Source organism: Salvia splendens, chromosome 5 (genome assembly GCF_004379255.2).
Source record: "Salvia splendens isolate huo1 chromosome 5, SspV2, whole genome shotgun sequence".
Lineage (NCBI taxonomy): Eukaryota > Viridiplantae > Streptophyta > Magnoliopsida > Lamiales > Lamiaceae > Salvia > Salvia splendens.
Window position 1 is genome coordinate 15,497,565 of NC_056036.1, and position 14,752 is coordinate 15,512,316.

At 35.4% G+C, this 14,752-nt stretch overlaps 1 pseudogene; it reads right to left on the reverse strand.

Moving 5' to 3' along the window:
* Positions 1-3,229: 3,229 nt before the first annotated feature.
* Positions 3,230-13,943, reverse strand: LOC121804816 (annotated as a pseudogene).
* Between the last annotated feature and the right edge of the window lie 809 nt (positions 13,944-14,752).

Below are 14,752 nucleotides of genomic sequence, written 5' to 3' on the forward strand. Positions count from 1 at the left end.
TCGCTCTATACCTAATAATTTGTCACCATTTAACCCGGCACAAGTTTTAAGCATATAATAGAAAGTGAATTGAAAAGGTTTGAAAAAGTTAGTGGAATGTGGGTCCTACTTTTATGGAGTATATTATTTTTATAATAAAATGTGAGTAAGAATGGTTTAGTGGAATGTGAGGTCTACTACCAAAAATAGTAAAAGTAAAATATGACAAATTTTTTGGAACGAACAAAATGAAAATATATAAGTGACAAATTTTCAGGAGCGGGGGAGTACTACTTACTTTTCTTATTTTCAAAATCCTAATTACTTCCAAAAATTGATTAAAAATCAAAAGGAAAACATTAAATTCTAAAAATTAAGAAATCAAATTACTCAACCAAATAAAATGGTGAGAATTAAACATGACCTATATTATACATTATTGAAACTTACGATCTTTCTTTCAAAATTAAAAACAAATTTTATCTTTATATTTATATTTGAGCTTAGAGATGTTTGTTAGTAATTTATTTTTATCGCTTCTGTAGATTTATATTTGATTGGTCAATAATAAGTAAAAAGAAAGCACTCAATTATAGTAACAAATCGAGAACACACACAAAATAGGCTTCTTGCTTAGAGTATATATAAGAATAATATTTAAAATCTCAACGATTAATATTTAAAACCCATTAGTGTAACAAGTGGTTGAAGTATAAATCAAAACATCTAGAAAACTTGACTAAATATCTAATAAATTTTTTTGTGCGTTTCTTATAAAATTATTATTCAACGGGCACGTTTACAATCTTTTGTTGGGTTGGTCTTCAAACCATGTTCCTCCAATTAAATAAATAGGTATATTAGGCTATCAAATACTTATTCAACAACAATTACAAGTCACCCACCAAATTTTTCAAAGTCAAATGGATGTAGAATTGTACTTGCACCTCCATCTTAACTAAAAATGCGAGGTTTATCCAACAAAAGAAGAAATTACTCCTACGTCCCAGTTTAAATTGAGCATTTCTTTTACAGCATGAGATTTGATTTTATGTTGTATTGTTTGGTAAGCCAAGTGAAAAGAGGACAAAATAAGAGTGAGAAAAAGTAGGAGTGATGTTTCCATTTTGAAAAAATATCATTTAGAGTTTCAAAATATCATTTAGAGAGAAATATCCAAAAAAGGAAAATGTATCATTTAAAGTGAGACATATGGAGTATAAAGTAGTATTAGTTATTGAACGCTTAAAAGTTCAAATAAAATATGATATCACTACATCAGCATCTCTAAATTAATAAATTTTCACTTGTATTTTAAACTTGTATTTTAAAGTAACTAGTTACTAATGTTGATCAACAACACTTGACTAAAATGTCTGATAAATCGGGTTATAAATTGCGATGGACTAGATAACGCGAAGTTGTAATCTTTATAGGGCCCATTAGGCCCACAACAAAAATCTAAATCCCTAAGCATAGGCATGGTTGTTGTTAATATAATTGATAAATGTTAATTACCTAATGATAAGGGTCGTTTCATGCATTGGTTTTGGGGTGAACTGTAATTTTTTAGAGACTAATAACGTGTAATTTTGAGCTAGGTGTGTAGAAAATCCGCCGGAACAGAAAGTGCATGAAGTAACCAGGCGGACAACGGATCAAGAAGAGAATGGAGCATTTTACAACACGTTGCGAGCGGATCAAGTTAAACAAAAGTTAAGGCAGCGAGAGCAACCAGGAGATAGAGTATATTCCCGAAGATCCTCATGCGAAGGGCACAAACGACCTTTCGGAAGGGAGATTACCTTAGGGCTCAGACCCTCAAGCCTCCCTATAAATAGAGAGGGAAGGAAGAATGAGGCGGCTCTTATCATCAGCTCTCTCCTGGGGTTGAGTCTAGGGAGCTCACATACTCTCTATTCCTTTAGATTTCATTCTACACACTTGGCTAAGGGGTTTATTGTATGGCAATGGTGGTGGTTTAAGTTTCAGCTTGAGTTGTGCAACACCGTCCTGCGAGGACGAAGAAAATAATCATTTAAATTTCTGTCTGATACAATTCCGTTTTGAACCATTGTTAGTTTTAGAACTTCGTGTTTGTGGAGCTTATTCTGAATCGTTTGATTAGTGCCTAATGTCATGAAGTATTTCACTATTCGATTTCAGTTGTTTGTATTACTGTTGGTTTGAGCTGAATCTGTTAGAAGCAGTTGAAGTTTAAGTCATGAATACTTTCTCTGAGTTGGTTGGATTTACTTTTCGAGGAGTTTTGTTGAAATCTGGTTGGATGTTTTTCGCAATTGGTAGTGTCGGGGGATGCAATCTGGGTTGTTGCGTTGCAATTCATAGATCTGCTTTTGATTGTGTTTGAATTTTATGGATCCATGTACGATTACATAGATCTGAAATTTCCCGTTTAAGTGTGCATGATTATTGTTTGCTGCTGTTCATTTTTCTCGTTTTAAGTTGATCAAGTAGTTAGATCTGATACCTATGATTGAGTTTACCTTTTTGCATCCAATCTCTAGTTTGTTGTTATCTCAAAATGTTCGAGTTTCATGTTACATTTTTTTGTTGGCCGATTCGATGAAGAAGGCGAAATAGTTAGATGTTCAAATCCAGATTTGTAGCTTTACACAAATTTTACTTTTCGACAGCTTTTCTGAGTTTGTTTGTTAAAGGATTGGGTCGCCACCTTGCTTTTACCTTTGTTTAGCTATTTCGGGAAGGTTTTTGTTTGCATCCCTCAATTTAATTCAGTTGATCTTTAGGTTGGTCAGTTAGGAGCTAACAGTAGGTTGGTCAGTTCGAGTCGTTCATTCCAGTAGATTAAACTTAACCCACTTTTAAAACTTGGCAGCAGGCATCTCCCAAATGTCAACAATAAATGTGAAAACACTTCATCCATGTGGGATTCGACCCTTCCTTCCCTTTATTAGTTCATAGTATTGTGGATTAAGGTCTTGAAAGCAACTCTCAGTTCTTGATAGTGCACCCGACAACAAGTGGATTGTCTACGAGTTGTCTTGATCAGTTGGTCAACGTCTTCTTGATCAATCTGTGATTATTTTCTATCTCACACTAGAGCGGACCAAAAGGAGCAAATTTCACCTAACATGGCATCATTAATTTATATTGAATGTAAAAGCTTTCATCATTACGAACAAAAAGGTCAAACACATATATATGTTTTTTCATTATTAAATTATCTTTGTTTAGGAAAATAGTGACGAGTAGGAGCCAAATCCAATATCACAAAATTGCTAGCAATAGAAGCTTCTGGACTATAATTGCTGTGTATTCGTTAAATAATCTCTAACTTCTAATAATAATACAATTCATATTTTCCACTTTCAGGGTGAAGGTCAGAAAAATCAATGGTGAAATGAGAAAAACTAATGCCAAAGGAAACAAAGTTCAATGACTCAAAAGGTGGGGAGTGATTAAAATCAAAATTTTGAGGTCATCAAGACCTCTTCACAGAAGCAGTGGCAAGATGTGGATGGTGAATCAAATCGAAGGAAATTTTGAGCGACGGTTCAAGGCTTCCTAACCGGCGGAGAAGGTTTAGAGCAACATGGTTATGTTCTGCTACCTGCTCTATCTGGCGAAGCTCCCCCAATCTGTCTGGATCATTTGCAAAACTACCGCGCAGCTCCTTCGCAATCTTTTGTGCGTCTTTGAAGCAATTATGCATGGATAGAGTCTGGGAAGGGTCAAAATTTGTGGAAGAGGATAGTTTGAGGATGTATACAATGACCAATGACAATACTTACCGAAAAATGAGTATTAGCTAGAGTCTCAGTGAAGGAAAAGAAGGATGCATGATCAGGAAGGGAAGCCTTCTGCAGCAGCTCAAAGTGCTGGACAAATCTCTGAAAATTTTGTGAACATCAAGGAACCATCATTGTTTGCAACTGTTAATGTACAAGTATAAAAAAAATATAAAAATGGACTAAAGTAAATTGTGGAATGTTGTTGATGTTGACACAACCCTCTTATGCATGCCATTTAATCTCGAAACTAAGGAGTTGAGGGTAGTGGAAGATGAGGTTCTTCCAAGAAAGACTCATACAATGATATGTAGTTGCGAAAAATACAAAGATTCAGAAGGTATGAATTTTGGAAAGTTTTAAGTTAGCGATTTATGGGTATAGTATTTACTCCCACCATCCCACAGGTGAGTTGTTACTTTTGGACACGGGTTGTTAATGATTAAGTGGAGAGGGACTAACGTAGGAGAGAGAAGAGAGAGAATAAAGTAGGAGATAATAAAGTAAGACTAAGAGATTAAATGTGTTATTTTTTGCCATAAAAGGAAATGACTCATGTAACGTGAGACAACCCTACGACTTTAGAAACTTGGGATGAAAGGACTGTTTTCCAACTAAAGAACTCAAGCACAAACAATGGAACAAGTATAATATAGATACCTCCTGCTCAGTGTTGAAAGGACCCTGACACAAGAAGATATTGTTTTCATTCCGTAAGGAAGCAAGTATCTGTTGAATAAGAATCAGAACAGTTAGTGTGCAATTAATGATCATTTTTGTAAAAGATAAGTCATTCAACTTGGACTACCACGCCCTAGTGATAAGATTGAGGTTTCCTACACCCAAGTTCTCTGGTACATAGCATTGCCATTTAGAGCAGGTTCTAATTGAAGCAAATATTAATCTATATTTTAAAGTTAAAGAACATAGAGTCCACTGATGAATACACAAGCGGACCATAACTCCCTGTAAATAATTAAAGATTAGCGTCAATCTATATATATACAGTTGATAATAACAGCATCTAAGCAATCATCTGTTTGAACCGACCACTGTTACTCAGTCTCAAATCCATACACCATACTCACTCTAATAGATGTCTAACATAATCAGGCATATAAAGATTTAGTTGATCTAATTAACTGTGTTGAGATAACATATAAGACATACTACAAGAGGATAATTACCATCATAAGACCTTGTGAAACATGTATGTAGCACTGAAAGAACAGGACCACAGGTGGAACTTGATAGTCTTTGCCAACATCCTTTACAAAATCTTTCTTCTTTTTTGATTTTCGTCGACCTGCTCATGAAGCAAAAGAGTTGATAAAGCTCATACGAAAAGTGAATATTTGACATTATGATGTGACATGAAAAGAAGATAATCTTTGGATTTACTCACTAGAATCATTGCTCAGCATTATTTTGAGATGAGTTTTCTCAGCTAGCTTGATCAAGATGATATAAATGTACCAATATACCATGCAATATTCATCAGTTGAATATAGCTCTAATTCAAAGCCAAGCATAAGGAAACGTAAAGCTATCCAATATGTTTGCTCCTCTACCCAAATGAGGATATGTTTGCAGACCTTTAACAACAAGTCCTGCAAGAAGGGAATAAAAGATTCAAGGACATGCAAGTTGACTCTTAAAAAGCTTGCCAAACGACAACAAAGAACGGGCATGCACTGGTGCAGAAAATAACATGCGACATGATGATCACAAATATGCAGATATTGACCTGTTCAACTAAAGTGCTTGCAGTCTCCCCAAACTCCTTTCTAAAAGCCAACTCAAGCTATTTGAGAAGAATGCAAACAAAATATTAATCAGCCACAATTATAGGTAATCAATCAGATAAAGCTGTGAAGACAGAAGCAGCATTAACTCTAGTCATCAACCAAATACATTAAAGAGGGGCCGACATTACTATTTATTGAATTATACATCAAGATGATAGAGAATGCGATTTAGTTCAGGTTGGACACCCCAGGATTTGGATAATTTCAACAACAATCAATGTCAACTTCTTTATCACACCTGCATCTAATCACTTCTGAACTTCCGATACACCTATTCCACCTAACCCACTCTCGGAAAGAAATGTCTATCTCTTCTTGGCACTAACCACTTCAAACTAAATAAACCAAAACTTCGGATAAAATGCTTTCATTTCTGGAATACCATAACTTAGCTACAACCTGCAAGTCTAGGAGTTATAAACCAAAGGTAAGATTCACAATGGAACATGGAAACAAAAACAATACAAGGAAAAAAAACAGCAGGTTCATGGAACCAATACATTCTGATCTATAGTTTTATTGTGAATATTAGCGAACCTGTACACATATTATTCGCCAATCCTGTAAGATCTTCCCTAGTTTACGCCTCTGCCATGCAGTGTTTGTACATAGGACTCGGAACAAAGTGATAAGTAACTGCATCAACAAGGTATGCTTTCATTAAATATTAGAGGCTAACAAGGTTGAGGAGAAAGATATTTATAAAAGCCCATATTATGCCAATATGGGAAGGAACAAAGTGATAAGTAACTGCATCGACAAGGTATGCTTTCAGCTAAAGTTTAGATACTAACAGTGTTTGGGGGGAGGTATTTTTAAAAGCCCATACAACACTTTTTGAAGCTTGGTTATGTAATAGAAATTCCTAAAATACAATCTAAACTTCAGATTGTAGCAGTATTTTTTAATACACGGGAAAGCTTTATCAGGAAGACAAGTTGCACTCTACCTGCCCTAGTTGTTGAACACTCTCATTCTTCTGGATATCATGATTCTTTGCGCCTTCAGGTAATAGGGCAGCCTTGCCCATGACAGCAAATAAAGATTCACGTCCATAAAGCTTCCCATCTTGTACCAGCATTAGCTATCCGCGTTAGAAAACATTGCATAAGGCATAGTGGCATACGACTTTAATCAATAATCAGTAGAATTGAGGAAGGACAATCTTATTGAAGACTAAACATATATCATGCATGAATGAAAAACAAAGGGGCCGAAACACATTAAAGTTCACTATTAAAAAATGGGATTCAATAAGAAAATGAAATATAAGGCATAAATCATTATTTAGAAATAAGTCTCAATAGAATGGCAGGATCATGAATCCACCACATATAAGTAAAACAGATCTCTCTTTATAAGAAGATTATATATTGTCTAACAAGAGCATAAAAAGGAACCAATTCATAAACCCAAACATAAGTATTTTAAATTAAAATCCTCTTCCACATAGTACAAACATAATCAATTTGCATCCACATAGGCATCGTGAACATTTGAAAGCATTCGTGTTCAATTGAGGCACCTTTGCTTAATCCATTGACTTTTGTTGCTTAGGGACATTTTAAGAGACGAATCTCACATTCTCACTTGGTTAGTTAAGGCACTTTTGCTTTATTTCATTGTTTTTGTTTCTTAGGGACATTCTAAGTTGTCCATTTGCATCATTGTACAGAGTTGGCCACTTTTTGTGTTGGCTGAGTATGCTCAGTATATTTCTATACAAATCCTTGACCAATAAATTTACTTTTATGGACCAAGGTTGAAAAGGATGGGAGGCAATGACCACCACCCCAATTAAACCTGGGACACTGACTAAATTGTAGCTTGGCTCACTTAGTAGTGTTAAGTCAGACAGCAGGGGTCTGTCATAACCTGCAAATTCGTAGATTGGTTTCAAGACAATTTTCTTCACCTAAAGACTCCAACGTCTGAGTACGAATGTGTTCCAACAAATTTAGCCTCATTCTGTAAAAGTACACTGAACCTCGCAACCCCCCATCCTTTATTACAAAGATGATTCATTAAGGAGCGCACACAATTGAATAAGCAATTACAGGAAATCTTAGGTCACATTTTTAAAGCCTTTCTCCATGTTTCAGTTACAGCAATCTATGAATTGTTCCAGAAGGACTATAAAAAAGCCACAGTTGAAAGGCGACAAAACAATGTCGATGCATATACCTGAAACAGTGTAACCAACCATCAGGAACCACTTACTAATAGTATGTATTAATTTGACCAACATTCTCTTGTTTTTTTCCATGAGATCATCTGATCATTATCATCTCCACTGACATGAATCCATCAAAAAATGTTCCAAAGGCCTGTTTCAAGATCACCATGCAATTGTGCTCCATGTAAAAACTAATGACCCTAAGTAGGATTCTAGATAACTTTCAGGTCACGTAGATTCTGGGGGATTTCGGATGGGTAGTCCAAATAAGAGAGAGCAAAAACATACTATAAGACACATTTTCCTTTTTTAGATGTCCCACTCTAATTGACACATTTCCTAAAATGGAAACATCATTATCTCTACTTTATTCTCTCTCCACTCAACTCACAAAGCACAACTGCATAAATTCCGAATAGGAAATGCTTCACTTAAAGTGGGACAGAGCCACAGAGGGAGTATTTGGAGCTTGCATTCCACATAACAGGCAGGCAAAAAGTGCAGAACCTGAAAGGTTTCCATTTCCAGAACTCCAGAACAGTTCTAAACAAGATATTTGCAGAAAGTGACATGAGAGAGAGAGAGAGAGAGAGAGAGAGAGAGAGAGTGAGCTTGGCTTTACTGAAAGAGTTTGGGTGACAGGCATTACTTTAGATAACAATTTTCAGCCATACTATGCACTTTCCACCACCCCATGTATCACATATTTATCAAGTATTCATTTTATCAAATATCTTCGGTGTTGCTCCACAAACTGTGCCATAAGTTTAGCAGGCAGTCATCTGATAAAACATTCTGATTGTAGACTTGCTTATCTTGTGCCGTCAAGATCCTAGTCTTCCTTTATGCTGGACTCTCGGTCTTACTTACAAGCACTTATGGAACCCACGCAATACTTGGCATTAATGCTGCACAATATATGTTCCCTTAACCATCTTTGTCAGTAAGAACAAGCCTTGGACATTTTTTATTTAGTACCTTATCTAGTAAAACACCCTCTCAATAAATTAATGATTATTTTTATTATTCTTTCGGAGTGGTACATTTTAGATATTGGGATCAAAATATCAATATTTAAACAAAATTACAAAGAAGAGAAGTGCCAGATTCGAACCTGCATATGAGCTCGAGCTACCAAATCTGGTTGAAACTTCTGCACATCAACCACAAAGCGCAGGGCACCTTCAAAAACAGGATCCAACGAGTAGGAACATATAACATCTAGATCATGCAGAAGCTTCCTGAAATAATCAACTGCCTGACAGAAACAGAAGTGAAAAAGATATCAAAGTTATTTCTATGTCTGGAATGGATGATTAAAAGGTTAAATAACAGCAACAGAAACTAACCTTTTTCCAGCTTAGTAGTTTAATTGCACGGGGTGGAGTTGGGGATGCTGACCTGCTGTTTAATGTAGAATCGAAACCAACTGGTTGAGAACCTGAGGCAGTGGTTTTCTCATCTTCATTCTCGACAGTTCCACATGCAGAGTTGTCTCTCAGGAATTCCTCAGTTTTAAGCATGGAATCTAGCTCAGATAAGCAGGAAATAATATGTTTCTTTGCTAACTCCAAGCCTCTTCCTTGGGGTTTCCTCAAGCATGTCAGTACAAGGTAAAAGTGCTGAACACACGAAAGAATCTGTAAATGTTATTCAAGAGAGGAAAATGGTCACATTCAAAATAAGTCATATTAGGAAAGGAAAGAGCAATAGTTTCAGATGAGACAAAAGGACAACAAATCCAATACTTGAAAAACATATATGACAAAAGCAAAGAATTCAGGACAAAAGAACATCTTACCACATGTTTCAATGTGGCAACATACTGATGGCATGGAAGAAAGGCTAATGGTAGGAAAACAAGTTTATGTGGTAACTTATAAAGAGCATTGGGGGCGTGACAGGCATGTGCATGTGGCCATTCTTCCCCAGGAGCCAGCCACTAAACTGGTATGGCTAGCACCTAAATCCATCATGGGGCACTTGATGAAGCATTCTAGTGCAAATGTGCAATAAATTCAAAAGCATCTAAATGCATCTCACATTCACAATAAGGAAATACTATGGACTTGATAATTAAGATAATACAAGATAAGACCTTACGAAAACGTATGCGGCACAAAACAGCTTCGCAAAAGCCTTCTTCAAGATCGAGATGAGTTTGCAGGGGCTCTACATCTGCACAAAGCAACCAAATTTACCATGAAACTTAGATATAGTAGTTTGGTTAAATTATTTCATAACCATATACTACTCCCTCCGCCCCACAGAAACAGGCCATATTTCCTTTTTCATATGTCCCATAGAAATAGTCCATTTCCATTTATGGCAACCTTTTTTCTCCTTCTCTTTTACTTTATCATTTATGGGTCCCACCATCCACTACACAATTTCATTTACTTTTTGCCCTTCTCTCTTTACCAATTATGCATTAAAAGCCGTGTCAACCCTAAATGGCCTATTGTCAACCCTAAATGGCCTATTTCTATGGGACGGAGGGAGTATTATAATTCTGATTCTTGTATATGTTTCTTATGCCAAAAGTAGCTCAGTGTGCCAATTCACATATATACAATTATTTCCAGGAAACTGAGAAGCCAGTAGAAAACCATACTGGAAGTCTAGTAATTCTCTGATAGTTCTTGAAAATTACTAAGAAATGTGAGGTCCATACCTTCGGGAACTGTTTTTTTTTACACTGGTGCTTTACATGCCTTCAGTTGTCGACAAAGTGTTGCACCCACTGCATGTATAATTGATAAACATTTTTCATCTCCATTGACCTTTAACGGTAGACCATAAGCCATGGTGAAAATATCTTCTTCCTGTACAACCGTACTTTGTTATTGGACAGAATTAAAAATATAGACACAGAAAGTCTAATACTCTTAAGATGGAAAATAATACAAGGACTGATAACCAGGCCACAAACACTGCTGAAAACAAGAAGCAAGGACTGATAATACCATATCTTCAACCCATCCAGAAGGTGAAAAATTGGAGACCAGAGCATGATGCCCATAAAAAAACAGAAAGGGCTGCAATTTAGACTAAAGGAATGATGCATAGACACACACAAAATAATGTTCCAGTACCAATATCTTGCTTCTCTTCCTATTGGGTAGTTTATAACATGAGAGAAGAAGATGCCACAAAAAGGGCTAAATGTATTAGCTTCTAAAAATTAAAATTAGAAACAAAGAATTTTTATTACTGAGAATAAAGGCAGCAAAAGGTACGAGTCATCCATTAAAATAAAATATCATCCAATTTAGATGATAGAACACCTCTAAATCTGATACAAAATAGGCTTGAGTGACATCTACCAAGCTAGTCAAAACCTAGCCCTATACCATACCTTCTCTAGGTATTCCTCTTGACCCTCAAAAGCCCTTCAGCTGAAACAATTACCCCCAATCCCGATACAACTTTACTCTTTTTTTGGCTAATGAGGTAGCGAGATACTTCTGACAATTTTATCTCCATGAGGAAAAGAGCTGAAGATTCATTTATGTACTTATGAAACAATAGCTAAAATTTTGAAGTACTAGGAGTATCATTAGAAAATAATGAGCAAAGATTCGTTGAAGTACTTTACTTCATTTGTGCATGCCTCTGAAACAGCTGAAACAAGAGCACTGCAAGTAGCACGTATAACTCTGCAGAAAGAATGCAGCAGGGCATGAGATGATGTTCTCTCAGGCCTCAAGAGGTAGGTGCAAGAAAACACTGTTTGCGCTAACGAACCTCCTTTATGCCATGTTGCCTGCATCAATAGAAAATAAAGTAAGAGGGGTATAATCGTAATTATTTATAGACTGCTATCTAAAATGGCTACTGAATTACTGATTCTCCTGGAAGATGTGCAACAATACCTCACAAGCAAGAAAATGGTCCATTATATCAATAACACGTTTAACATCACTTGTTCTATCAAAGCTCAGTGGAATAGGAGCAGCACCATTCTCAATGGCTTCATCAACAGAATAATAGGTCGATACAATGCCTGAATCCATCTTTGGGTCCATTATCTAAAAAAGAGAGAAATTTTATGAATAAAACATAACACAATAGAGTAGGAACTACAGCCTATTACAGAGATTATTATGATCGTGCTAAATTACATGTGTCATGCTGTTTAACATGAAAGGAAAAAAATGTCCTTTATAATTATGGCGAACAAGTAGTCTTGCTCTTGCATACCAATGACAAGAAGATGTGCTAATAATCTATTGGTACTTTTTTTCTCTATTAGAAGAGTATAAGATAAGGAATCACAAAATAAAGAAGACCGGAATAAACTAAATTACACTGCTATAAGTTTATAGCAAGCTAGTGCTACATTGAAGTTTGAACCCAGCATATTTAGAAGTAATGTAATTCAAATTTTGAGGATAGGAAAAACAGATGAAGCAAGATGAAATTACCAAATTACCATTAGCAAAGAAAATAACTAAAGTTAATGTGCCTCTCTAACCAGTTTTGACATGATAACATAATTTTTATTCACATTTTTTTGAATGTCTCCCAAATTGAAACGACTTAGGGCAGTAGCCATGAGTAAATCTTATGTACCTATTCAATCCTCCAAAGTTCCTTTGAATAGTCCTCGTGTGTGGATTTCCTTATATTTCTCAACTTATGATGCAATTCATAAAGAAATGGTAAGCATTTCATTCAATTATCAAAAACAAGGAGATGGAAGAAATCTGAATATTTCCAAATTTATGTAAATGGGTCTGATTAGTTAGTGATGACTGATGATACAGCACTTTAGACCACTATTCACTGTTCCGTGCTAGCCATATTTAAAAGATGAAGGGTTTCATGGTTCGGGATTATTATCAAACCAAATGTTTCATCAATCACAATTAGTAGGAGTAAATGTTAACTTTAGACAAACACTGCCAACATATCTATACCTGAAGTTTAAATGAGGCACAAGGATAGCTGGATACAGCTCACAACCAAAGTTTTATAGAGCATCAATCATCTAAAAGTGGCAAAATAACATTTAGAAAACCTCATGCCTCAACCAATCAATAGGAGTGTGTTCAGGATACACTCTCTAGCCTCATGTCACATGATAATTGTAAATTCGCTTTCTAAAAACAATATTGTCATAACTTCTAATGAAATGAGAAAAGAAATATCACCTTTTTTTATTCATTGTGAATATAATAATATGATAAAAACATTCTTTTTCCTGAAAATATGCTGCATTAACATGCTCTTCTCACCAAATAAAATTGACATCCATTGCTGATATTTCTGATTTTTTTTCCTGAATCACTTGAGCTCTACCTTATCGTACTTGCTATATACCTTAGGAGTAATTACATATGTCTTTCAAAAGAAGAGCAGTATTACCTCTAACGCTGACATGGCAGCAAACAGATTGAAATTCTCCCCATTGATGAGTTCATCATTTCGAAGATCTGTAAAACAAATTACAAGAAAAGAATCATTAAGATGCTGCGGTTCTTATTAATTTTTCTAGGGTGTGGGGGTGGAATTGAGCGAGCGCATAAAAGTAGAAAATTAAATCAATCACACCAAAGTAGGGGATGGAAGGGGTAAAAGAAGAAGGTGCAGAACAGAGTTACATAAGAAACTAAAAATATGTCTCCAAGTTAATTCTATTTCAAATCAAATCGCACCAGCTTCTACTTATATGGAAACTCCAGCTTAGTTTTGCTGCATTGCATCGGAAAAACATACATACTTAGAAATATTCCCTAAGAAAATACATCGTTTACACCGGAAAACGGGAATCCATACAGCAATTGAAAAGAATTAACCACATACATTAAGAAATCAGCGAATGTATTAAACGGAGTAAGGCTGGGGCAACCCTCTCAGTCCAATATATAATTAAAAAAATATAGTGATCGCAATTGAGAAAAAGATATGGAGAGGAACGGACCGTGGCAGGCGCGATGTAGGAAAGACGAGACATCAAACCAGACGGTGTCCTTTCCGGAAGGGATGGAAGAGCTTAACGGTGCTTTCGCGTCCCCTCCTCCGTCGGCTTCAGCCATAATCAAACTCGTCGCTTTTCAGTATCCCGTTTCGTGAGTTCGTGTGCATGTGATAGAGAGAGTGGAAGAGAGATTCAGAGGTTTTTTGTTTTCGAGTGAGACTGTGAGAGTGGAGCGAGTGAGAGACCTGTGTGTCAATGTAGGTGTAGCTATGGAGTTCGGCAAATTGATGGTCCGGATCCGGATGTTTACTTTAATTTATTTTTATCTTTTATAATAAAACTAGTGATTTGCTGTGCACGCCATACAATTTTCACGTCATAATTACACGTTTATAATAAGTTAATGAAAATAAGTACCAATATTATTGCATAAATTTAAAATAAGAAATGTACAGTAACGTTTTATTAGATATATAAAAAATATTTCAATTAATTAAGTGTAAATTTAAAAAAATGATTAAAACACTTTAAAATATCTAATACAAACAGAGGAATTATACTCCAATGGCATACTAAAATACAATCAATACAAATTAATTAGTTCACAACTTATAATATTCAGCTAAACAAAAGTTCATAAGTGGAAAAATAAAAGAAAAAATATACATAAATATGAATAACTTCTCAAAGAAACAATAGTTCATAAGTTTTGAAAATTTTCCGTATGAACAACATTAACACTAAAGTCACAAGTGCTATCAATATTATTACTACAAACTAAAATTTTCAAATTTTTATGACTCTTGATTCATGGTACATAGACATTTAGTTGTTTTTTAAAAGATAAATATTTTAAAAATAATCCAACATGAGTAAGCGATCGATTTTTACTTTTGTTAATGATAATTGCATACGCTTGAAATTCGAATAACAACTTTAGATCAGAGAGTATTAAAGACATTTTTGGAGTCAAGACTCAATGCCCAATATTTCAAAACTTGTTAACCTAAATGCGTAATTATTATTTGGGTACCATCACTGATAAGGGTCTCACGTCCCTAAACCCGATCGACGGCTGAATTGGCTCGACGAG